Source organism: Phoca vitulina, unplaced genomic scaffold, assembly GCF_004348235.1.
Source record: "Phoca vitulina isolate PV1807 unplaced genomic scaffold, GSC_HSeal_1.0 scaffold1, whole genome shotgun sequence".
Taxonomy (NCBI): domain Eukaryota; kingdom Metazoa; phylum Chordata; class Mammalia; order Carnivora; family Phocidae; genus Phoca; species Phoca vitulina.
The window spans coordinates 49535247-49560200 of NW_022589704.1; positions in this window are offsets into that span (position 1 = coordinate 49535247).

Below are 24954 nucleotides of genomic sequence, written 5' to 3' on the forward strand. Positions count from 1 at the left end.
TGGGTTAAACCAGAAACACTCCTTTGCACCTGAAAGAGAAAAAGAAGTGAGCGGGTCCAGAGAGTATGATGAGACGGTCGGAGATTCCATTAGAGTGTCAGTCATGAATAAGGTGAATGCAATTTCTGTGGCTATGAGATAGTTTCACCAAGTCTCGCTGGGCAACTTCGTTGATGCATTTATGATGAAACTTCTCATTTTCTGTTATGTTTTCTCTCTTGGACCTTAAAGTAAATTCATCTTTTATCAGTTCCACACTTCATTGCTTGTCATGATTTGGAAAAGATAATAAAATACTGGCTGGTGCTGCCCCCAGAGAGGACAATGAACCTGCCTTCATTTCAGGAGACTATACTTACGGGAATTGATTTACCTGCCACGACCACTGTCTGTAAAGAAAAGAATTATCTTGAAGCAAAGCAGAGCCAGAAAATTAGGAGCTGTTGTCTTAATGTAGACACTGTCCTCAAAGACTTGGCAGAAGAAAGACCAGATAGTATAGTCAAATTCAGAGAAGCAAGGATGAAGAATTATTGTCATCAATTGATCCATTTTTATTTTAAAATATTTTTTCAGTGTTAATTTTACCCTCCATCTCTAGGCAATAGCATTCACGTTATTTAAAATCCCATAGACTCTCTGAAGAGAAAAATAACATTTAAAAATAAGTCTCCTCGAGATCATGGTTCAAATTACTAGGAAGTGGGTGTGTGGGTGTGTGGGTGTGTGTGTGTGTCAGAAAATAAGGGACAGGAACATTATTATCTAAGAGCTTAACCACCAAAGTAACAGCATCTTTGACCTTGGAACATACTTTAAATCCAAAATTTTTAGCACTAGAACTGCAGTGATTACCCTCTTGTTACAACTTGTTCCCATCCCTGCTCTGCCCACCAAAAAATTAATAATGGTTTCTTCTGATATTGAGAAAAGTTTTGCAAATCAACACATTTTGATTGAGAGTCAATGATTTTTTACCTCTATTTAGACAAGTATTAGGAGAATGTAGTAGAAACAAAACTACACGGCTTAAATTGGAAATATTCAACCCCATAAGCCTATCCATCATGTTAAATGTTTATGAATTCAGCTATCTTCAGAAGAGTCTACAATGGAGATACAGTTATGGCATTTTTTTCTGATTTATCTTTACCTAACATTAAAATCTGCCAAATATCATGACTGTCTCTGAATGCAAATCCAAAACAGATTTTTGTAACTAATAAATGAATCCAGAATGTTAAATTCCTAAGTAATAAAAAGATTTAATTTTCCTCAGGTAACTTGTTCAGAGGATGTTGTGGTTATACCTGCTTTCCCTTTCCTAATTTCTAGTATCTGTTCAAGTACCCATCCCTAGACCATATAGCTCATGAACTATATCAGATCACACTCACAATTTCAGAGATGGCCCTGAGTGGTCCAATATAATCAAGTTTCCTTGCCATGACTGGTTCAGGAAACTAGGCCTAACCCAATCAGCCCATAGCATTCCTTTGGTTGCAGGTTATTGATGAAATGATCAGGCCAGTACTATGTGAGGGGAAACTCACTAGAAAAAATGGAAAGGAAGATTCCCTGTCTTGAGAGAAAGGCAGAAAAGACAACCTATGTATGTGGTTGTAAATGGATATGAGGCCTAGTGCTGCTGTCGCCATCTTGTGACAAGACTGAGATGAAATCAACACAAAAAGGATAAAAATGCCAAGAATATCTCGACCCATCAGAGCAAGTTCTGCTTAAACCAAACCAGAACCCTATGTATGGATATTTTCAGTTTCTTGAGGGCTAGTTTGAATTGAGTTTTCCATTATGACTTAAAATACGCTAACACATACTATTAATATGGTTCTCTTTCATAATTAAGACAATTATATAATCATGCTTTACTTTTTGCTGCCAGGAATTTGGAGTCAAATTTGAAATTCAGCTACAAAAATTACATAAGCCTTGGGGCTATGTTTTTAGTCTCATTTGTAAAAGGTCAAGGGTTTTGGAGGGGGTTGTTTGTTTTAGATTCAAGTTTTTATTTAAATTCCAGTTACTTAACATATAGTGTAGTATTAGTTTCAGGAGTAGAATTTGGTGATTCATCACTTAAATACAATACTGAGTGCTCATCACAACAAGTGCCCTTCTTCATACCCATCACCCATTTAACCCATCCCCCCACCCATCTCCCCTCCAGGAACCCTCAGTTTGTTCTATGTAGTTAAGAGTTTGTTCTATGGTTTGCCTCTCTCTTTTTTTCTGCCCTCTGTGTTCATGTTTTGTTTCTTAAATTCCACATATGAGTGAAATCATATGGCATTTGTCTTTCACTGACTGACTTATTTCACTTAGCATAATACTCTCTAGCTCCATCCATGTCATTGCTAATGGCAAGACTTCATTCTTTTTTATGGCTGAGTAATGTGCCATTGTTTATATATGCCACCTCTTCTTTATCCACTCATCAGTTGACAGACATTTGGGCCCTTTCCATAATTTGGCTATTGTTGATAATGCTGCTATAAACATTAGGGTGCGTATATCCCTTCAAATCAGTATTTTTGTATCCTTTAGGTAAATACCTAGCAGTGTAATTGCTGGATTGCAGGGTAGTTCTATTTTTAACCTTCTGAGGAACTTCCATACTGTTTCCCAGAGTGGCTGCACCAGTTTGCATTCCCACCAACAATGTAAAGAGTTCCCCTTTCTCTGCATCCTCACCAACATCTGTTGTTTCCTATGTTGTTAATTTTAGCCATTCTGACAGGTGTGAGGTGATATCTCATTGTAGTTTTGATTTGTATTTCCCTGATGATGAGTGATGTTTAGCATCTTTTCATGTGTCTGCCAGCCATCTGTTCTTTGCAAAAATGTCTATTCATGTCTTCTTCCCATTTTTTATTTCGATTATTTGTTTTTTGGGTGTTGAGTTTTATAAGTTCTTTATATATTTTGGATAGTAACCCTTTATCACACATGTCATTTGAAAAGATCTCCTGTTCCAAAGGTTGCCTTCAAAAAATAAATAAATAAAAGGTCACATTTTCCAACCTGTCTTTCTACATTTTTCTGGTCATGGTTATTACATTCACATATACCAACTTTTTCTTTTTCCTTTTTAATTGTTATAATAAACCACTAGATTACTTGCAGAATAAGTTGAGGTGTAAATAAATTAACAAAGTAAAATAAAATTAGTTAGCCTAAAATAAGTGGAACTTTTTCAGAAGGCCCACAGTACAAAAACAAGTAAAGAAAATTAAAGAAACAATTAAAGGTATTTTACAAATTGGAAACTTTTTATTGAAGAAAGTGATGTTTTGTTCATTTTCCAGATAAATGGAATTCATTGTTGTATTTTTATGTAATCAACCAGAAGAAACAGGAATTGGTTTTATACAATTTTTGATGATCTAAATAGAATTCAAATTGCAAAGTAACAGAATTGATAGCCTAAGAATTACTGCAAAGTGCCTCATGTCATGCAGCTCATTTTATTTGTTCTGACTCAGGCCATTTCACTTCACTAATCTAATTAATTTGTACTAAAATATGTCACCCCTATTGCATTAAATTTTACATTAAAATTGTTTGACTGCTTGCCAAAGAATGTTTTTCTCTAGAATTGGGTTTGTGGAATAAATGCACATTGCCTATTACATATTTTTCACCATTTTGATAAGCATTTGCTTTCTTTTCGTAAGTATCCATAGCATGAAGATCACAGTACATTTCACATTTGAAAATACATATTAAATATTTGATGAGAGTATTACAAACACAATTTAAATATATATAATTTAAGGCAAGCCTGATGGAAAAGCAATCAATCCTGCTTCGTTTCATCTCTCCTTCTTTGTAATTATAAACCCAAATTGTATTTCTACAGGACCTAACCCTTAAAAATCAAGACTGTCAACCAGACAGGTGGGAAATGCTTGTTAATCAATGTAAAGGCTAGCAATTACAGTTTCTTAAAAAAGAAGAAAGAAAAAAGAAAGAAATAAACAACAGAGAAAATATTTTGATGATTTGAGGCACATTAATGGCTTACAAATCATCAAATGACTGAGTTGATTTTAGGAATACAGAACAGCACACTGAAGAAGGGGAGGAAAAAGATCTTCCTCCCTCCTGAGAGTACAGACCTCACCATTAGAGCTCCTTCTTCATTGCATATCACTTTCATCACTAAGACTCTTGGGATGATCACTTAAATTTCCAGTTCTCTTAGTATCATGAAAGCAAGTTTTTTTTTTTAAATTTTATTTTATTATGTTATGTTAGTCACCATACAATACATCATTAGTTTTTGATGTAGTGATCCATGATTCATTGTTTTCAGTGCTCCATGCATGTACATAATACCCATCACCAGGCTAACCCATCCCTCCTCTAAAACCCTCAGTTTGTTTCTCAGAGTCCATAGTCTCTCATGGTTCATCTCTCCCTCCGATTCCCCCCCCTTCAGTTTTCCCTTCCTTCTCCTAATGTCCACCATGCTATTCTTTATGTTCCACAAATAAGTGAAACCATATGATAATTGACTTTCTCTGCTTGACTTATTTCACTTAGCATAATCTCCTCCAGTCCCATCCATGTTGATTGTAAAAGTTGGGTATTCATCCTTTCTGATGGCTGAGTAATATTCCATTGTATAGAGGGACCACATCTTCTTAATCCATTCGTCTGTTGAAGGGCAGCTCAGCTCTTTCCACAGTTTGGCTACTACGGACATTGCTGCTATGAACATTGGGGTGCATATGGCCCTTCTTTTCACTACATCTGTGTCTTTGGGGTAAATACCCAGTAGGGCAATTGCTGGGTCATAGGGTAGCTCTATTTTTAATTTTTTGAGGAACCTCCACACTGTTTTCCAAAGTGGCTGTACCAACTTGCTTTCCCACCAACAGTATAAGAGGGTTCCCCTCTCTCCACAACCTCTCCAACATTTGTTGTTTCTTGCCTTGTCAATTTTTGCCATTCTAACTGGTGTAAGGTGGTATCTCAGTGTGGTTTGGATTTGAATTTCCCTGATGGCTAATGATGATGAACATTTTTTCATGTGTCTGTTAGCCATTTGTTTATCCTTTGGAGAAGTGTCTGTTCATGTCTTCTGCCCATTTTTTGACTTGATTGTTTTTTGGGTGTTGAGTTTGAGAAGTTCTTTATAGATCTTCCATACCAGCCCTTTACCTGTAGTGTCACTTGCAAATATCTTCTCCCATTCTGTGGGTTGCCTCTCCGTTTTGTTGACTGTTTCCTTTGCTGTGCAGAAGCTTTTTATCTTGATGAAGTCCCAAAAGTTCATTTTTGCTTTTGCTTCACTAGCCTTTGGAGATGTATTTTGAAAGAAGCTGCTGTGGCCTGTGTCGAAGAGGTTACTGCCTATGTTCTCCTCTAGGATTTTGATGGATTCCTGTCTCACATTGAGGTCTTTCATCCATTTTGAGTTTATCTTTGTGTATGGTGTTAGAGAATGGTCGAGTTTCATTCTTCTGCATGTGGCTGTCCAATTTTCCCAGCACCATTTCTTGAAGAGACTGTCTTTTTTCCATTGCATATTTTTTCCTGGAAAGCAAGTTTTGATAAGGGAAGAAAGCAGTAGGGAGGGATGGGACAGCAAAATGGAAACATCATCATCTTTGCCTATTTCCTCATTTAGCCCAGGGCAGCTAAAAGGTGTACAAGCACAGGTCAGTGCTGGCTATTTCAGCCCATCTAAAGACTTAACAACCAAGCTGACTACAGAGCTCCCAGGCAACCTTACTGACCTGTCACTGCTCTATTTGTAGCACTCATTGTAAATGATATAGTTGTTATATGGTTGTATTAAATCATTTGCAAGTCAGAATTCATGGAAATTTTCTTGTGTAATAATTTAAAAACACATGCCAATTATAAATACAAAACTAAACACTTTCAAGATCTGCAACCCTTATCAAAATGTACCTAGAAATTATTTTTATTTAATGACAACCATATATTTGTGTGTGTACCTTCATTAGATGGCAGCTCTCTTTAACACATGGGTGTAAATTGGGTAGAACTACAAAGGGACCTAAGAGATTTGTTGCTGCTTATCAATTAATCAAATACTTATTTAAGCACCTATGCTTTTCTGGACACTTCTGACCACTGTGGACATTTCTACCCCATTTTTCATCAGCAGGATGCTCTTGAGTAGATTCACAGAAAGCTTATGTGGGAGTTCCTGAGTAAGGCTATTGCTATAAGGGACTAGAAGTCTGAGTGTGAGCAAATCACAAAATACACCCACGTAAAAAGTCTTACTGCAGGCAGAAAGGCAAATGTCTCTCTATAAACAGATTATTTTTAAACTTAAATGACTTGAACAAAGCAAATAATGCAAGACTCTAGGAGCAGGGCAAAGTTCAGAGTCTGAGGCCTCCATACCTGAAACCAAAAGCCTCAAATCAGGTTTCTTATGGAAATAAGAATGCAGGAGAAGCTATTCCCCATATGCTTTTATGCCCCAAAGCAGATTTTCCTCACTCGCATTTCCATAAGGACCCACAGACCTCTGGCCTCAGTAACAGTTGCTCCAAATTAGTTTGTGGTTTGAGGATTGCAGATAACTTTTTAATTATTATAGTATTTACATGTAACACTCGTTTACCCATTTTCTTGCTCCCATTTTTCTGTGTTGGATTCATCACAAGAGGTATCCATTATTTAACAAAACAAATAAAAAAAATTTCAAACTGATAAGAACTTTCAAACTCCAACAGAGCAGAGATGATGCTCTGTGACTGGCTGTGAATTCACGTATATGGATAGTCATAGGAACTGGTAATTTCAATTGTTCTTTTTAGTGTGTATGCTCTTGTAGAGGGATAAATGCTGACCAAAAAAAAATGTTACATAGGAACTGTAAGACCTAAGAATGAATGTGTACTTTATTCTTGTCTTGTAATTCCTTCCAATCTTGCCTTAAATCCCTAACGATGACTTTAAAAGCTTTCGAGAAAAATACAAGAATATTGACAACTTTCTGAAATGCTGCCCTCAGAGTCCATGCCATCGATTGCTTATTCCCCAGTCATATGCAGCTATAATCACAGATTGTCACAGAAAACAGGATTGACTTCTGAATCAGACAGCCCAAGATTAGTATTCCAGCACGGTATTTTTACTGTGCTGCATATCCATTGTAAGCCTCAGCCACCTCATCTATGAAATGGAGATAATAGCAGCACCCACTTCAAAGGGTTGCCGGAAGTGGTAATGCACATACAGTGCACATACAATGCACGTATAGCACACGTACAATGCACGTACAGGGCAACGTACAATGCACGTACAGAAGCAGTGTACTCGCAGTCAGAGCTCAGTTCCTTCCTCCATACACCTTCTGCAAATCCTGCACTCTTGCTGACCAAGGCAAGACTACATATTAGGGTTACATGGAGATGGGATTCGTAATTATAGTTGCCATACTTTTAACATCAAAAATGCCTAGGTAAATCCTGGGCCTCTGCAAACCCACCACGTTGTAGCTTTCACCCAATTCCGTTATCATCATGGGCTTTCCGCTTCTGTTCCGACTGAGCATGCTTTCTCAGGTGAAAATGGAACACTGTTTATTTCCTATGTCTGACACTCATCCTACCTCTTGCCAATTATTTTTCTAAGGAGGCAGAAAAATTCACGCCTCCCCATCATATCCTTAAAGGATGGCTAGGGTCCTACTCCAAATGAACAAATTACCTGAAAACTTTGACTCATACTGATGTCAAGAACCTCCTACCTTGCTCACCTATTGAGTTCCATGATTACCAAAAAAAGATAACATTTCTCTAGAAACAGCATAACATTAGTAACAACATTTACTATTATAAAATGCACTACTGAAATCTTGGGCTATATTTATGGAAGGCCAAGCTATGGCCAACTTAAATATATTGTGTTCCAAAAAGCCATATGTAAGCCACTTATTTGGAATTCAAATGTATTTTTCCATAAAATGTTATGTATCAAATTTAGTACTTCTGTCTATTACACATAAACCACTGCAATCAATGTTGTAATCTACCTGAGGTACAGTACCAGACATACTGATGTGCACAATTAGTCTCTATTTGTGTAATTTATCAGCCTGTAAGTCTAAAATCACTCATTTGTTCAACACATGAATATGACTGCATTGCCTGCTGCTAAATGCCAAGCACCATTCTAGGTACTTCAGATACAATGACAAGACATGTTTATAGAATACTGGGGAAAAGAGATAATAAACACATAAGTACTTTATAACTTGAGATATGGAAAAGTGCTATGAAATATTTAAAAAAAACAGAAAGGGGAGAAAATAATGGGGTGTACTTTAAGAGACAGTCTTTCTGAGAAGGTGACATATGAGCAGAGACTTAAAGTGTAGGTGTAAGCAAAATGAATACCTGGGGAGAAGCATTCCAATCAGAGGGAATAGCAGTGCAAAGGCTCTTAACTGGACTGAGTTTAGAAGTCTCAAGGAAATGCAAGAAGGTCCAGCAGCTAAAGAGGCACAAGAAAGAGGCCAAGAGTAGGAAATGATGTCTAAGAAGGGCCTGGTCAGTAAGGCCTTGCAAGATTACTTTGGGGATTACTTTGGATTTTATTTGGAACATGTTGAGAAATAATCAGAGAACTGTGAATGGAAGATTGACATTTTTAAAGGACATTTCCAAAAGATCACTGCAGATGTCAAGAGGGGGAAACAATGCTAGAGCACAAGAGAGGAAGCATGGAGATTAGTTAGGAGGCCATTTCCATGGTCCAGATAGAGATGATGGTAGCTTGAACTAGAGCATGAGTGCAGAACATAATGAGAAGTGATCAGATGAATGAAGGAGACCCCATCAAAGAGAAGAAGGCAAATTTAACAAGTAGGACTATTCTCTCCCTCAATATACATTCCCTCACAGTGGCCCTCAGTCCTCAAAAGAAGCCTCTAGTAGATCTGAGTCCCCAAGTGTGCTATATATATATATATATATATATATATATATATATACACATATACATATATATACCAAATCCTGTCTTAGTCCCATTTTAACTTAATCTAAGACCAAAACCACCTCTAATCATAAAGTATTTCAACAGGAAAATCAAGCCTGGTTCTAATAGGGCATGTCAAGAACCCACGTCAGCCCCACTCAGAGGTGAAAAGCACCAAGAGTCCCTGCTACCAGTGAATGTATAAACTTTATCTGCATATGAGAAAACAATTGTCTGCATCTCTTCTTCCTGGATTTACATTCTGGGAGTCCTTTGGTCAAACCCCCCTTTATAAGCCTGAAGCCCTCTGACATCACCATACATTTAAAATGTTCTTCTTAGGCAGAAAAAAAATATAGAAATAACAAATTATGGCTGTTTAACTCTTAAACTCAAGTTAATCCTGCCAGAAGATTGTGCAGTGTTCTCAGAAAGAAATATTTGATTGCAAGGTCAAAAAAAATGTACAAATGGAATTAAACAGGCAAGATTTTATTCAGACTACTACAATAGAGGAGAGAGACTGAATTCAACTGTGCTGAAACAAAAGGTGGGAGAGTTTGGAGGCACTGTGGTAAGTAAATAGAAAAATACCAGAGGAAGCTAAGGAGGAGGGTGGGTCAATCTGATTATGTCGATCCGTGTTTGCTAATTGGTGCTTATCAAAGTTAGGCTCCTACCCTTCTGTAGAGACTGGGAGAATAGGCACTATCTTCCTTGAATACTCCATTTCAAAGGGATGGCTCCCAGTTCCTTAAGACAGACATTCCTAGGCTGTAGAAGATTTACATCTCAAAGGAAAAAGACGGAGAAAGAATTTACAATTGCAGGTTTTCTCAAGTAAATGCTCTAAGAAATGGGAGGTCAAAGACATAGTCCAGAAGAAACCTGTCTGAAGTTTAGCGAAACTCAGGGGAATGTTAAGGCTGTCTTACTCAGCAGAAACATCAATATTCAATGATTACAAAGTTCATAAGAGAAATCTTTGTCCAAAATTTTGCCAGCTTTTTGTTCATTGCTGCTTATCTTCCTAATTTGAAAAGTTCTAATCTGACATCAGCCCATGAATGCTATCTGCTCCCAGACAAGGTTACAGAAGGCCCTGAACACTGCTGGAGCAGACACCACTTAGCTCTGGTAAATAAAGCTCTGTCGGCATCCCAAAAGGCTAGGAAGTCAGAGTGGGTCAGACATGAAATTTTAAAAGATTTCACAAGCAAAGATTGATAAATCTCTTTGTTTTTGAGGTCCTGAAATTTCTGCCTTATTGGTTTTTGTTTGTTTTCTTTGTTTTGTTTTGTTTTTTAAGTATTGAAAACCAAAGGCTTAGTCTAGAAAGAGAGTCAGCTCTGATTTGGGAATGGCCTAAAAGAGCCTTTTCCTAGAACTCTGAACCTGAGAACAACATTGCCTCCTGAGAAACCAGGGATTCAGGCTATTCATACAAGGTCATGTAAATCAAATATTTATAAGAACTGCCTACACAGTGTTATGATTAAGAGACAGTTCTTAATTTTTTGTCAGTTTTTAAAAGATAATGGATACTTTTATAACAGTTGTAAAATAACAAAATTGTAGAGATGGATATTAGATTACATTAGATTGTATTGGATTAGATGGGATAATAGATTATTCCAGGGTTAGTGATGGGGAAGGAGGCAAGTGTGGCTATAAAGGGAGAGCACAGTAGTCTTGTGATGATGATGCCAACACAAGTTTAAGAGGAAGTATCTTAATATCCTCTTACCAGAGTCTTTAGCATTATAAGAGTTTTTAGTTTTCATGAGGTTTAATTCATCAATCTTTCCTTTTACAGGTCATGCTTTTGAAGTCAAGTATAAGAACTCCTTGTCCACCCCAAGATTCTGAAGATTTTCTCCTGTTTTCTTCTAGAAGTTTTATAGTTTTTTTATTTAGATATACAGATGGCATATTAGAAAAGGAAGAGCTGTTCAACATCATTAGCCATTTTTGAAATACGAATTAAAACCACAAGGAAATATATCTACCTATTAAAATAATAAAATGATGAGGATGCCTAGGTGGCTCAGTCGGTTAAGCATCTGCCTTTGGCTCAGGTCATGATCCCAGGGTCCTGGGCTCCCTGCTCAGCCGGGAGCCTGCTTTTCCCTCTCTTCCCCATTCATGCTCTCTTGTTGCTATCTCTGTCACTATCTCTGTCGCTATCTCTGTCTCTCTCTCTCAAATAAATAAATAAAATCTTTAAAAATAAATAAAATAAAATAATAAAATGAAAAATAGTGGTAACATCAAGTATTAGTTAGGATGCAGAGAGTCTGGATTACTTATATGTTTTTGATGAGAATGTAAAATGATACAGCCATTCTGGAAAAGTTTAGCAATTTCTTATTATATCCAAACATGCAGAGGTGCCTGGGTGGCTCAGTCGGTTAAGCATCCAACTCTTGATTTCAGCTCAGGTCATAATCTCAGGGTTGTGAGATGGAGCCCCAGGTCTGGCTCTGCACTCAACAGAGAGCCTGCTGGAGATTTTCTCTCTCCCTCTCCTTTGCCCCTCCCCCAGCTCATGCTCACACTCTCTCTCTAAAATAAATAAATAAATCTTTTAAAAAATTAAAAAATTAAATTTAAAAAAAGATGTGGACAAACTGAAGTGCCTCCAGAGGATGACAAAAATGGTTAGAAACCGGATATATTTAGTCTTGAAAAAGAAAGGAAGAGGAAGCACTGAAAACCTTATAATTGCTGAAGGACTGTCATACAGAAGTTGAGATTAAATTTATTCTGTAAAGGTCCAAATTTTAGAATTAAAAACAAAGTATCGAAGTTCAAGAGAGTCAGTTTTCAACTCAATATAAGGGAAAGAAAGATTTTCTCACAATTAGAGCATTCTAAAATGAAAATGGAGGGCACCTGGGTGGCTCAGTTGGTTAAGCGACTGCCTTCGGCTCAGGTCATGATCCTGGAGTTCCAGGATGGAGTCCCGCATTGGGCTCCCTGCTCAGCAGGGAGTCTGCTTCTCCCTCTGACCCTCCCCCCTCTCATGTGCTCTCTCTCTCTCTCTCTCTCTCTCTCTCATTCTCTCAAATAAATAAATAAAATCTTTAAAAAATAAAAATAAAAAATAAATAAAATAAATGAAAATGGAGTCTTAAAACACAAACTTTTTTCACTGAATATGTTCAATCAAACTTGGATGACAAAATTTCAAGAACATTGCTGGAGTAATTTCAGAGTAAGGTAAGAAAATGAATTTTTCTAAAGTGTTTTGCAAAAAAATTTCCCCATGGCTATAAGCATTAGTATATATGACTATACCCAACTTATATTTACCAGCCCAGACTCTAACTGTAAAAAAAAAAAAAAAAGAAGAAGAATTACAGGAGCAAATGCCATTTTCTGGTATTATTCACAGAAATGCAAAGGGTGACACACATTAAAACACATTTATGTTAAAACAAAATATTTTCTAAAATAGAGCTATTCACTCAAAACAGGAAACATGATGAAATTTAGAAAAAAAGAAATAATGTTGTAATGGTGCAATGTACAGTGTCTAATATATACAAATTTGAACCAGATTTTCAACATCTAAATATATACAGTAAAAAAAATCCCTTAGGTGTTGAAAAGCTATTTTCTAGTTCAAAATATATTATGCCCAAGTTTGTTTTAAAATTGTTTGTCTAAAATTGGAAACACAATGTGTCAAATGTATGGTGACATCACAGAATGTTTAAGACCGAATGTTTAAGATAGAACGATCTATCTGACAAAAATTGAAGGACAAGTTACATAACTCCAGTCAGAATTTCCAGACCAGTGTTTTTTATACTATGCCTTGCTCAATCTAAATAAAATACTCCTTAAAGCAATTATGCTGCAAAGAGTGTAGAGAAAGACGAACAACATTTCTGTCAGTAGACAGAACAGCTAGAATATGTAGGCAGACAAGGAACCGATGGCATGATCAACCATCCATGAATATTATCTCTGATGGAACAATGATTGAAAAATGTTCATCTTTTTAGTATACTTTGGCTTTTGTTTCCGTTTTTAAAGGGCACACAAAAAAACAAAACAAGGAAATGTTTCTACCTTATGTTCTATCTAGCATGGTGGTCATCCTTGGGGAGAAAAAGCCCACATATAACTGAGTGAGAAACAGAACCACTTGATCCAGATGACAGTGGTGTGGTGGGAAATGAACAAAAAAGGCAAGTAGTCAACAAATTAGTGCTAAATGAGGGGCAAAATTAGAGGAGCTCCATGTTCCAACTGAGTTCCAGATAAGCAGGCTCCTATCTGAGGGTGCACTCACAATTAGATTAGGGTGCACTTACAATTAGATTAAGTTTTGTAACATCAATAAGAACTGTTATTGCAAGTGAAATGAATAGGTTTAAGCACTAATTTCTTTAAATCTTCCCTAGAAATACATAATGTGCTTGAAAGAGTATCCATATAAATTATATTCTATTTTATATTCTAATAACCCCTTAGTCCATGCATATATTCATCTAATATCCATACTGGGGGCCACTTTAATGGATCTATCCATTCATCCTTTTTTCAACATATATTTACACCATGCTTGTTATGTGCCTGGAACTTTCCTAGACACGAGAGATACAAATACGAATAAGAAAATGTTTTAACCTCCCAACCAATGTAGGATTCTATCTTTAAAATGTCCCTGAAAGCTACTTTCTTTAACTAGATTCAACAACAGGAAATTTAGTAATATCCGAGGTATCCAATTCAATTTTTGGACTGCTAAAATTGTTTTAAAATTCCATTTGAGATAGGTATGAACTGTTTCTGAATATTGGGGGCACAAATAATGTCATATTTCTGAAGTCAGGAAAATCAAATTAAAACAAATTCACTAACATTGGCAGAAAAGTCCTTATCAGTCACGCGATGGGAAAACACACAGACACAAACACACACACACACACACACACACACACACATTTATTTTGAAGTAAAAATAAAACATGATCTCTCAGCCATGCTGCTGTTCCTTCTCTATCCTCTGCTAGGGCCATGGCTCTATGTGAAGAAGATCCAGTCACATGATTCATTGTGGGTTGGCAATGTAACTGCCCATGGCTGATTCTGCCTGAGACCCAAACACTTAGCACCAAGTCCTTCACTGCCTCTCACCAGCCACAAGCCCTGAGGTCTTACCATTTCAGAACTGATGCATTCACAAGGGCTCCAGAAACCAAGTTCAGCTGAAAATATACCAGCCCCTCTTTTTTCCAAGATCCAACAGTCTCTCTAAGTCAACACTTTAAGCACAGTCTGGATCTCCTGGATAATTGACCCTGTTTGCGTCCCAGAGCTTTGACTTATTAATTTTTCCCAGAGAGTAAGAAAAATCTGGATTTCAAAGAAAGTTCTGACTACTTTGGCAGAAAAAAAGGGAAAAAATACTTTCATTTGTTTAAGCATGAACAAGACTCAGTATCTCTATAGGTGGTTCTGCATAATTAATTTTTTATAACTCATCTGCTACATTTGTCATGAGATAAAATCTCTTGTTCTTTAAATTCTTCCAAGTAGTCCTAATCAAGCCTCTAGTCAAATCTACTGCCAAAGGAGAGAGGCCATGATATTTCAAGGCAACTCTTAGGTCTATGGAAGTCTTCTCTAGTCTAAATACGCTCAGTGCTTTCAACTGCACCCAGCTGCATTTCATCATGTTTAACACTGAAAATCTCAAATGGGGCTAATAAATAGTTTTTAAAAAGAAATAGAAGAGGAATGATTTGCCAGAATAGTGGCTGATTTTGAAGCACTTGATTTTGCATCTCAGGGATCAAACCCAATGATGGGTGATTTCAGGTGGCCAGCATTAAACCAAAACTTCTCTACTTCTGGGTATCCTTTTCTTATCTCTCCCCAGTTCTTCCTGGATGATAAAAACTGCCTCATTCGCAAGTCTATCTCAGGTATGAAGATTAATCCATCAGGCTATCATAGCTTTATGTCTCTTGTCATTAAGATAATCCAACTAACTCTTTACTTTTTATTACTCTTTGTGTATTAATAAATCACTAGGACCTGTATAAAGAATACGAAAAAAAGTGAGAAGGAATTTATACAAAAGTATATTCAATGGTGAAACGAAGAAGGAGGAGTCAATTCAATCAGGGAAAGTTGATGAGAAGTGGGTCAATAAAGCCTCCAAAGAAGAGGAAAAACATGACATATAATTTTGTTAGCTGGACAGAAATGGAAAAGAGAAGAGATTCTAGACAGAGAATTTCAGGCCTGACCTAGACTGAAGCCCATCAGGCACTTAGCAAAAATAGAAGGAGCCTGAGCTTCAGGAAATCACTGGTTCAAGTCAGCCTTTCTATGGCTGAATCAACTGTGCGATTCTGCCTTTTTTCTCAGGCTCCTGCAAGGCTCCAAACAACTCTGCGTTTATTCAAAGAATGATTCCTCTCTTACTTTCCAGTACTCCTCTTTCCCAAGGCTTAGGTTCCTGCTCTCCCTTTCAAGCATCCTAGAAGTTATAATCCTTATAATTGGGACTGCCCCTCCCCCTCCCACCCTGCCATTTATTGCCACAACAGCCTGCCTTGATTGCTACCAAATGTCTTCAGCTAACCCCGAATACTTTTCCCTACCACAATGCTGAGATGTCCTCCTACCTGTGCTCCCTGCATTGGGACATTTTTTGTAAATTTTATGAAGGCTTTTCTAATGGTTGTTTCATCTGCTCTCTGGATTGCAGTTTTCCCCAGTCTGGCCATCAAAGCCAAGTCATAATTATAAATAACTTGTAAAATGTTTACTTTGCTTATGAAGAACAAAACTGGTTTGCATGTGATTTATTTATTTGAATGCATTTACTGCACTTAAATAAAAATATAATGCTGTTTTGAAAGACTGTTAAAAAGTTAAACAAGAAAGCTTCCAATTTGGGTAGGCTAAAGTTGTTTGTAGAAAACTAAAGTTGACACACACAAAAAAACTAGAAAAGCCAGATAAAACAATGTTTATAATCATCAGAGATCTGAGGAAGCAGTTCAAACTATGGAAATAAAAATTCTAAAGAGAAAACCTCAGAAAGGTGAGCTATGATCTGAAGTAGCTTTTTTCCTGGGGGCACTTGCTAACTCTGGCCTCAGGCAAAAGGCTGAGAATCTGGGCTTGGCTTCAGGCAGAGTGCCATGGAGTTAGAGTGACAAAACTGGAGACTTAAGATGTCTCAGAATAACCATATCCCCTCAAGACATTTGCCAAATTTTGAAGGCACATAGGGCTGCAGGAAACCTCTGAAAAGAAGAATGTTTTCCAGATTCTTTCAAAGCTTTGAACACTACAGATTAGAGTTAAGGACCTACCAAGGGAAAGGTTACCAGAGAATATATCAGGCCCTTAGTTCAAAGCCTTGTAGAACTATACCCTCAGAACAAGATCAAATAAAAGGTAGACTACTGCCTTAAAAACTATATAATAAATAACTGCAATTCAGCCTTAGCACAGCTCAGTTGCCAACTGGATCAATGTGGTCAACTTCTACTCTGTCTGCCCAGCAGAAAAAAAAAAAGTGAACACTCTCTGGTAAGAGACATCATCATCTGGATAAGTCATAGTTTTTATAAACAACATTTAACATTAAGTCAAAATCAGTAGGCATGGCAAGAGACAGCACCATAAGAATAACAACCAAGGGGAAAAGAGGCAATAAAAATAGACACACAAGTGATCCAGATATTGGTTTAGCAGACAAGAGCTTTAAAGGAACTATGGTTAATAGGCTCATGGAAAGAGGAAAAGATGAAGACACTATATTAAAATGGAGATTTTCACAAAAAATTGAAATCTGTAAAATAATCATATAGAAATTCTGGAATTAAAAAAAACACATCTGATATCATTAAGAACTCAATAGATAGGTTAACAACAGGTTTGAAAACAGTAGAAAACATGATTGGTGAACTGGAAGACTGACCAATTTATGAACAGAAACAGAGAGAGAAAAACAAATGAAAAATCTAGAAAATATTGTTAGAGACGTGTGAAAGATTAAAAAAAAAAAAAAGATCTCAAACCATGTGCAGTTAAAGTCCAGAAAAAAAGGACAGAAACAGCGGGGAAGGAGAAATATTTGAAAAGGTAATGACCAAGAATTTTCCACTGAACAAAGACATCAATCCAGATTTAAGGAATCCATATAAGTAGGCTAAATTACAAACCACCATGAAACACCCATGGTATCCCAGAGCTTCCTAGTGACACAACTCTGATGAGTTAGCTGCAACTCTGCTATATTGGTGGCATTTGAAAACTAAATGGTAAAATGACTTTCAAGTAGCTGCTGAGTGATGACAGGATGTGTTATAGTCACAAGCATAGACAGTAACTAATGTTTAAGAGAAACAGGGACACCTCCCTGGAAAACAGTAGCAGCATGGAGTCCAGCACAGTGAGTGGTTATCAGTAATGGATAACTCTTGGAGCAAAGCCAGAAACCAAACTCTAGTAAAGATCCATAAACAACAGATTCTTCAAATAATTAATTTCTTTCATCCAGTGTACAAAGTACTTTTGGCTCTATATCATACTGGAAAGGGAAACATCCCCTCCCCATTCTTACCCCAGACCAACTTCTGCCCACTTTCTTGCCAAATGCAGCCCCTTCCAAGGATGGTGGAGCCATAATCTGATAAGTCAGGGCCCAGACATTCATTGCATCATGATTTGCTGGTAGCTGATGTAATTGGATCTTCTAGTCAACACTCTTCTATTTTCTGTGCCAAACTTCAACTTCTTATCTCTCCTCCTCTACAGCTCCAACCATGCCATCAGTTAGATAAGGGCCATCTCTGAATATCCAGACCTTTTTTTCCTTTTCCTTCACACACATGCTTTAGTGTACCAAATTAGATTTATGGAGGGAGTGCCTCTAGCCATGTGCTCCAACTGAGTGTACCAAAGGGCCCTTCAAGTGCAGATTTAAGAGTTCTTGATATAGATAACAATAAACTTGCCAGTTTTGTTATGCATAGTTCCTACTTCTTAAAAACTTGAGGGGAGGTTAGATGATCAGTAAGGAAGATTTTGGACACTACAGAGTCTCTAGCTATAACAGCATAATGGTGCCAAAATCCAATCTCTATCACAATTGGTTTTTCAGCTACTGTCATGTGATCATTCTAGCCATAACTAAAAATCATTATAAATACCATAATCTTTTGATATATAAAGTCAATCTGGATATATTAAATGGTAGTCCTATTTTAAGCATACCAATATGTCATGTATGTGTAGAAATATTTTATATCCTCCAAATATGTGAGTATGACAGTAAGAATATTTGGAAGTCTAAGATCTCTGTCAGTTTGAATTATTCATCAATTGAGTTCTATAACAACCTTTTATAGAATGATAGAGAGGCAGACACTTATTAATCAGGTCTTTTTTGGTTGTAAGTGACAGAAAGCCAACTCAAGCTGGCTTAAGAAAAAAGGAATTTGTTGACACAGAAATGAGAAGTACAAGGATAGAAATGACTCAAGAACTGTGCAAGCCAGTTACTCAAAGAATGTCATTAGAACCTGTCTCCATATCTCATTTCCTCTTTTCTCTGAGTTACCTTCTCTCCCCATAAGATAGACATGAGCAAATTAGACTTAGAAACCACAATAGAATGAGATTATCCCTTTCCTAGTAGTTATAGAGAAGCCCCATGGCTTCTCTAGATTAAGACATTTATCTCTGAAACAATCTCTCTGACTCTGATTACTTGGGGCTTGGTCATGTACCCAGACCTGGACCACATGGACTGAGAGCATGAGTAGAGTGGTTCCCCTTTGAAAAGTCAGGGTGCATTAACAGGAAAAGGAATGAAGATGAGTAAGACAAAAATAAACAAATACCTATTATACTTTTCTCTGAAAATTTCTCTATAATGGAGCTATTTTGTTTAACAGAATTTCTGGACCTGATCATGGAACACTTGCATAAGTGCATATTTCAACATTTTTTCTCTGAATATAAGAAATTCAATTTGAAAACATTTGAAATTACTGAGAGTGTAATTATCCTATAAGATAGTGTGTTCATCCATGCAGTGATTTTTTTTTTCCCCTCCTCTCCAACTTCTTACTATCATTTAAACTGTCTCTTTTGATGGCTCCAATTTGATGGAGACATATATTTATCTTAAATTCAAGTTTGAGACAGGCATGAAGAGAGAAATGTATTCTGCATGTTCTATATAATTTATTCATGATTATACACATTAGGAGTTTAAAATTAGAAATTACCTAATGCATTACTACTTTCTATGTTGTAGAAAGATTTTTAAATGCTGCCTTGGAATAGATCATTACTTTGAAAAGAAAAATATGCATCTAAACTCTTCATGGGTCCCCCAATTTGGCTGTATAAACGATAAAGAATATAGGACTTCCATTATTTCATCCTAGTTGTTAACTTACTGATTAGCTATGGGCTGATCAAAGATTTTCATTGGGCTGAACAAAGATTTTGGGTGGCTTTTCAAAGTTTCACTATGGGTATTACATGAAATTAAAGAACAGAGCCATTGGGAATCATATTTCTGCCTTCATTATAAAGAATAATAGGACATTTAAAAGACCCATACCAAGTTATTAAATGTGAATCATTCCTAGTCCTCTTTGCCTTGCCTGTGACAGACATCACTAATTGATCAATGCACTCCTCATCCCTTTTCCAAAACAGCACTCTGCAGCTACTACAGAAAAAGGAAGCACTGAAAACAAAATTATTTAGCAGTTTTATCCTTAAAAATGTTTACTTAGCCAACCAAAAAACTGAAAAATTATCTTATCTTTCATCAATGATCCCATATGGATTTTTCTCCCAATTCTGGATCTTTGAACTTTATTTCCCTGGAATTACATCTATCTATATCTTTAGGCATAAACAATTTTTAAAGCTACCTAAAACTCCAGAGTTATTGGAATGTTTTATTAATCTGCACCTAATCCCATCCAGAGAGCAATTTGAAACATCTAGAAACAGCATTCAGAAGTGTTATGGGCTCTTACCTCCTGGCTATTAGAATACCTGAAGCATCTCTACAAGAGTGGGTTCTTGGGAGTGTCTAAACCAAACAGCTCAGAAATAGTCCCTTGCCTTGTTGACGCCCAGACACTAGCTCCAAAGATTTTCATATTCTCCAGGATTCCCTCAGTACAGAAGCCTTCTAGTCATTTCCCAGGATGAAAAGTATTTCTTCAAACAACTGTTCATTTAACCAACTCATTTTAGTGTTTTAGAAATAAGTGCACAGGCCTGCTTCTTCAAGATTTCAATCCATTTGCTTCTTTTTTGAATGCTCCCTTTGGTTGCCTTGATAAGGGAACATGGTAATGAATAAATTAATAAAGAATGAGAGCAATGTGATTGTTTTGATACAAATGTGCTTACCCATGGGATGACCATGTGGCTTTGGCATCACATACCATGCATCTGAGCAGAAGTCTATTTGAGGAGTTAGCTTCAGTCATTCTCTCCATCAGTGTGTGGAAGCAAATTCATAGAAACGAGATATTCAGTCTCAAGGGGCAGGAAAGCATTCTGGCAAAGATGTAAGCATTAGTTTCAGCATTGTTTCTAGGGGGAACCAAGAGATCATTCTATGAAATGAATTGTTATTAAACTTACAACATGTAATAAGAAATATATCTCATCCAGCAATGTGGTATCCCTCACTTGATGGAATAGCTATATTAGGCCAAACAGTTTATAAAGGCAATGTGAATCATTTGTTATAAGTGTCTGTTATAAAAATCATATGTGTATTTCCACAGGGAAGAGTCCACCAACTGATGGAATCGATCAAGTTTGATGGGAAAGCAATTACAATTATAGATATGTCTCCTGGCATACACTACACCCTTCCCAGGGATAGACCTGCCTAGCAGTTCATGTTTCCTCTGTGGTACTTTCCTTGTTCCAGATCTTTCCACAGCTAGACACAATAGTAGCCACATCACCTCAAAATCATATGAGTTCTGGACAAGCCGGGAAATTATCTGATTCAACATTCCTCAACATGATCCACTTAGATGCCTTTTGTCAAAGCCTTTATAGTAAGTATCTACTACCTTGCTTTAGGTTGTCAAATTAAGTGTAACTAGAAAGGGGGAACGGGCAGACCTGAGAGAAGCTTTTGAATTACCAGACCATCAGGAGGCACATTCAGCCCGAACAACTATGAGTCCTAGAAGTTTGGAGGTGTGTTTACAAATAGTTAAATGTCATCTAGGGAATGTCCCCATCAGAAGAAAATATTCCAATTTGACCCTCTGATTTGACATTAAATTACAACATTTATTTTAGTTTAGTTGATTTTTAGTAAGCATGAAAAAGCATTAATATATTACCTCAGTGTACAAAGAAACTAAGTGACTTGCTCACAATTTAATCACTTGCCAAGAACTTCTGCCTTGTTTAAATATAATTTTTATGAAATAAATTTGATGGCATTTATGCAAATTCAACTGACTCAATCAAAACTCACAGTTAAGATATGATTAGATTACTTTAGATTAGAACATAGGTCCCCCTAAGTAACATACATGCAACACGGTCAATTAATTAACCAGGTCCATCCTTCACTTATTCCGCTTGTATGCAAGATACTGTGCTAGTTGCTGTGAATAATGATGCAATGTACTCTGTGTAGGATTTCTTCAAGCAGGTAAGGCATAAACACCAAAACTACAACATAGGGTTAAAATTGGTATGTGTGCAACAAGAGGCACAAAGAAATTCCCATGGGTGTTCAAAAAAGAGAGAAAATACTTCTATTTGAAGGAATCAAGAAAAGAGTGGCAGAACTGACCTTGAAAAATGGGTAGGATTTTAACAAGCAGACACAGGAGAAAAGAACATTCCAGGGAAAAAAACAGAGTAAGTGGTACAGAAGTGGTAAAATGTTGGAGCACTAGTGAGAAGACTAGTTTGTCTGAAAATGCAGTACAAGAGAAAAGTTCATGAACACAGTTGGTTGGGCCAGGCTACGGTACAGCAAACTAAAGGATTTCCACATTAGCTGGTGACAAGGGGAGTTGTTTAAGGTATTATACAAACAGGTAATAAGTGTTATGCTTTTAAAATTAATCTAATAAAATGGAGTGGAGAGATACTGGATGCCAAGAGATGAGCTAGTACATTACAGCAGTCCAGATGAGAGGAAATGCAGGTCTAGATTAGTGCCAAGAGAACTGAGATGAGACTGCAGGTTTCCCTCAAAACAAACAAACAAACAAAACAAGTTCCATGGTGGCATGGACCATATTGCTCTTCTTTGTGGCAAACAGTACACACTCAAATAAATATTTGTTGAGTGAATGAAGCAGACTTATGAGATACAGTATAAGAATGCTGGCAGACCTATGAAACTGATTAATAATGGAAGAGAAAGGAGGAGGTGATTAAGATTTTGAGACTTTATGGATAAAGAAGATGTGGTATATATATACAATAGAATATTATGTAGCCATCAAAAGGAATGAAATCTTGCCATTTGCAATGACGTGGATGGAACTGGAGGGTATTATGCTGAGCGAAATAAGTCAATCAGAGAAAGACATGTATCATATGAACTCACTGATATGAGGAATTCTTAATCTCAGGAAACAAACTGAGGGTTGCTGGAGTGGTGGGGAGTGGGAGGGATGGGGTGGCTGGGTGATAGACATTGGGGAGGGTATGTGCTATGGTGAGCGCTGTGAATTGTGTAAGACTGTTGAATCACAGACCTGTACCTCTGAAACAAATAATACATTATATGTTAAAAAAAAAAAAAGAAGATAGCAGGAAGGGAAAAATGAAGGGGAGGAAATCGGAGGGGGAGACGAACCATGAGAGATGATGGACTCTGAGAAACAAACTGAGGGTTCTAGAGGGGAGGGGGGTGGGGGGATGGGTTAGCCTGGTGATGGGTATTAAAGAGGGCACGTTCTTCATGGAGCACTGGGTGTTATATGCAAACAATGAATCATGGAATACTACATCAAAAATTAATGATGTACTGCATGGTGATTAACATAACATAATCATAAAAAAAAGATTTTGAGACTTTAAGAGCAATTGCATAATAAGAAATTCAAGAGAAGGTTTGAGGATGACGCATTCATTTATATGTTTTTCAATGAATATTTGTAAGCACCTACTATGTGCAGTTTCATACAGAATTTTGAAGACACTGAATATGAGGTGCTAAGACAGATATTCAAACAGAAATGACCAGCAGGCCGTTTAAAATGTGCTTCTACAGCAGAAAAAGAAATCAAGCAATCAGTCCCATTTACAATTGCACCAAAAACCATAAGATACCTAGGTATAAACCAAAGAGGTTAAAGATGTGTACTCTGAAAACTAGAGAACACTTATGAAAGAGATTGAAGAGGACACGAAGAAATAAAAAAAGCATTCTATGCTTATGGACTGGAAGAACAACATTGTTAAAAATGCCTATACTACCCAAAAGCAATCTACACATTCAACGGAATCCCTACCAAAATACCACCAGCACTTTTCGCAGAGCTAGAACAAAGAATCATAAATATGGATGGAACCACAAATGACCCCAAACAGCCTAAAGCAATCCTGAACAAGAAAAGCAAACCTGAAGACATCACAATTCTGGACTTCAAATTATTACAAAGCTGTCCTCATCAAGAGAGTATGGTACTGGCACAAAAACAGACACATAGATCAGTGAAACAGAACAGAAAACCCTAAAATGGACCCACAACTCTATGGTCAACTAATCTTCGACAAAGCAGGAAAAGAATATCCAGCAGAAAAATAGACAATCTCTTCAACGAATGGTGTTGGGAAAACTGGACAGCAACATGTAGAAGAATGAAATTGGACCACTTTCTTATACCATACACAAAAATAAACTCAAAATGGATGAAAGAACTAAATGTGGGACAGAAAACCATCAAAACCCTAGAGGAGAACACAGGCAGAAACCTCTTTGACCTCGGCTGTCGCAACTTCTTACTAGACACGTCGCCACAGGCAAGAGAACAAAAGCAAAAATGAACTATTGGAACTTCATCAAGATAAAAAGCTTCTGTACAGTAAAGGAAACAACCAATAAAACTAAAAGGCAGCCTATGGAACAGGAGAAGATATCTGCAAAAGACATACCTGATAAAGGGTTAGTATCCAAAATCTACAAAGAACTTATCAAACTCGGGGCCCCTGGGTGGCTCAGTTGTTAAGCGTCTGCCTTCGACTCAGGTCATGGTCCCAAGGTCCTGGGATCAAGCCCTGCATCGGGCTCGCTGCTCTGCGGGAAACCTGCTTCTCCCTCTCCCACTTCCCCTGTTTGTGTTTCCTCTCTCGCTGTGTCTCTCTCTGTCAAATAAATAAATAAAATCTTAAAAAAAAAAAAAATCAAACTCAATACCCAAAAAACAAATAACCCAGTTAAGAAATGGTCAGAAGAGGGACACCTGGGTAGTTCATTCATTTGAGTGTCTGACTCTTGATTTTGGCTCAGGTCATGATCTTGGGGTCATGAAATCAAGCCCTGTGTTGGGCTCTGCACTTAGCAGGGTATCTGCTTGGGATTCTCGCTCTCCCTCTCCCTCTGCCCCTCTCCCACCTACATATTCTCTCTCTCCCCCCCCAAATAAATAAATAAATCTTTTTTTAAAAAATTTTTTAAAGAAATGAGCAGGAGACATGAATAGACATTTTTCCAAAGAAGAAATCCAGATGGCTAACTGACACATGAAAAGATGCTCAAGATCACTCATCATCAGGGAAACACAAATCAAAACCATGATGCGATACCACCTCACACCTGTCAGAATGACTAAAATTAACAGCACAGGAAACAACAGATGTTGGTGAAGTTGTGGAGAAGGAGGAACCCTCTTACATGATTGATGGAAAACAGTATGGAGGTTCCCCAAAAAGTTAAAAATAGGGGTGCCG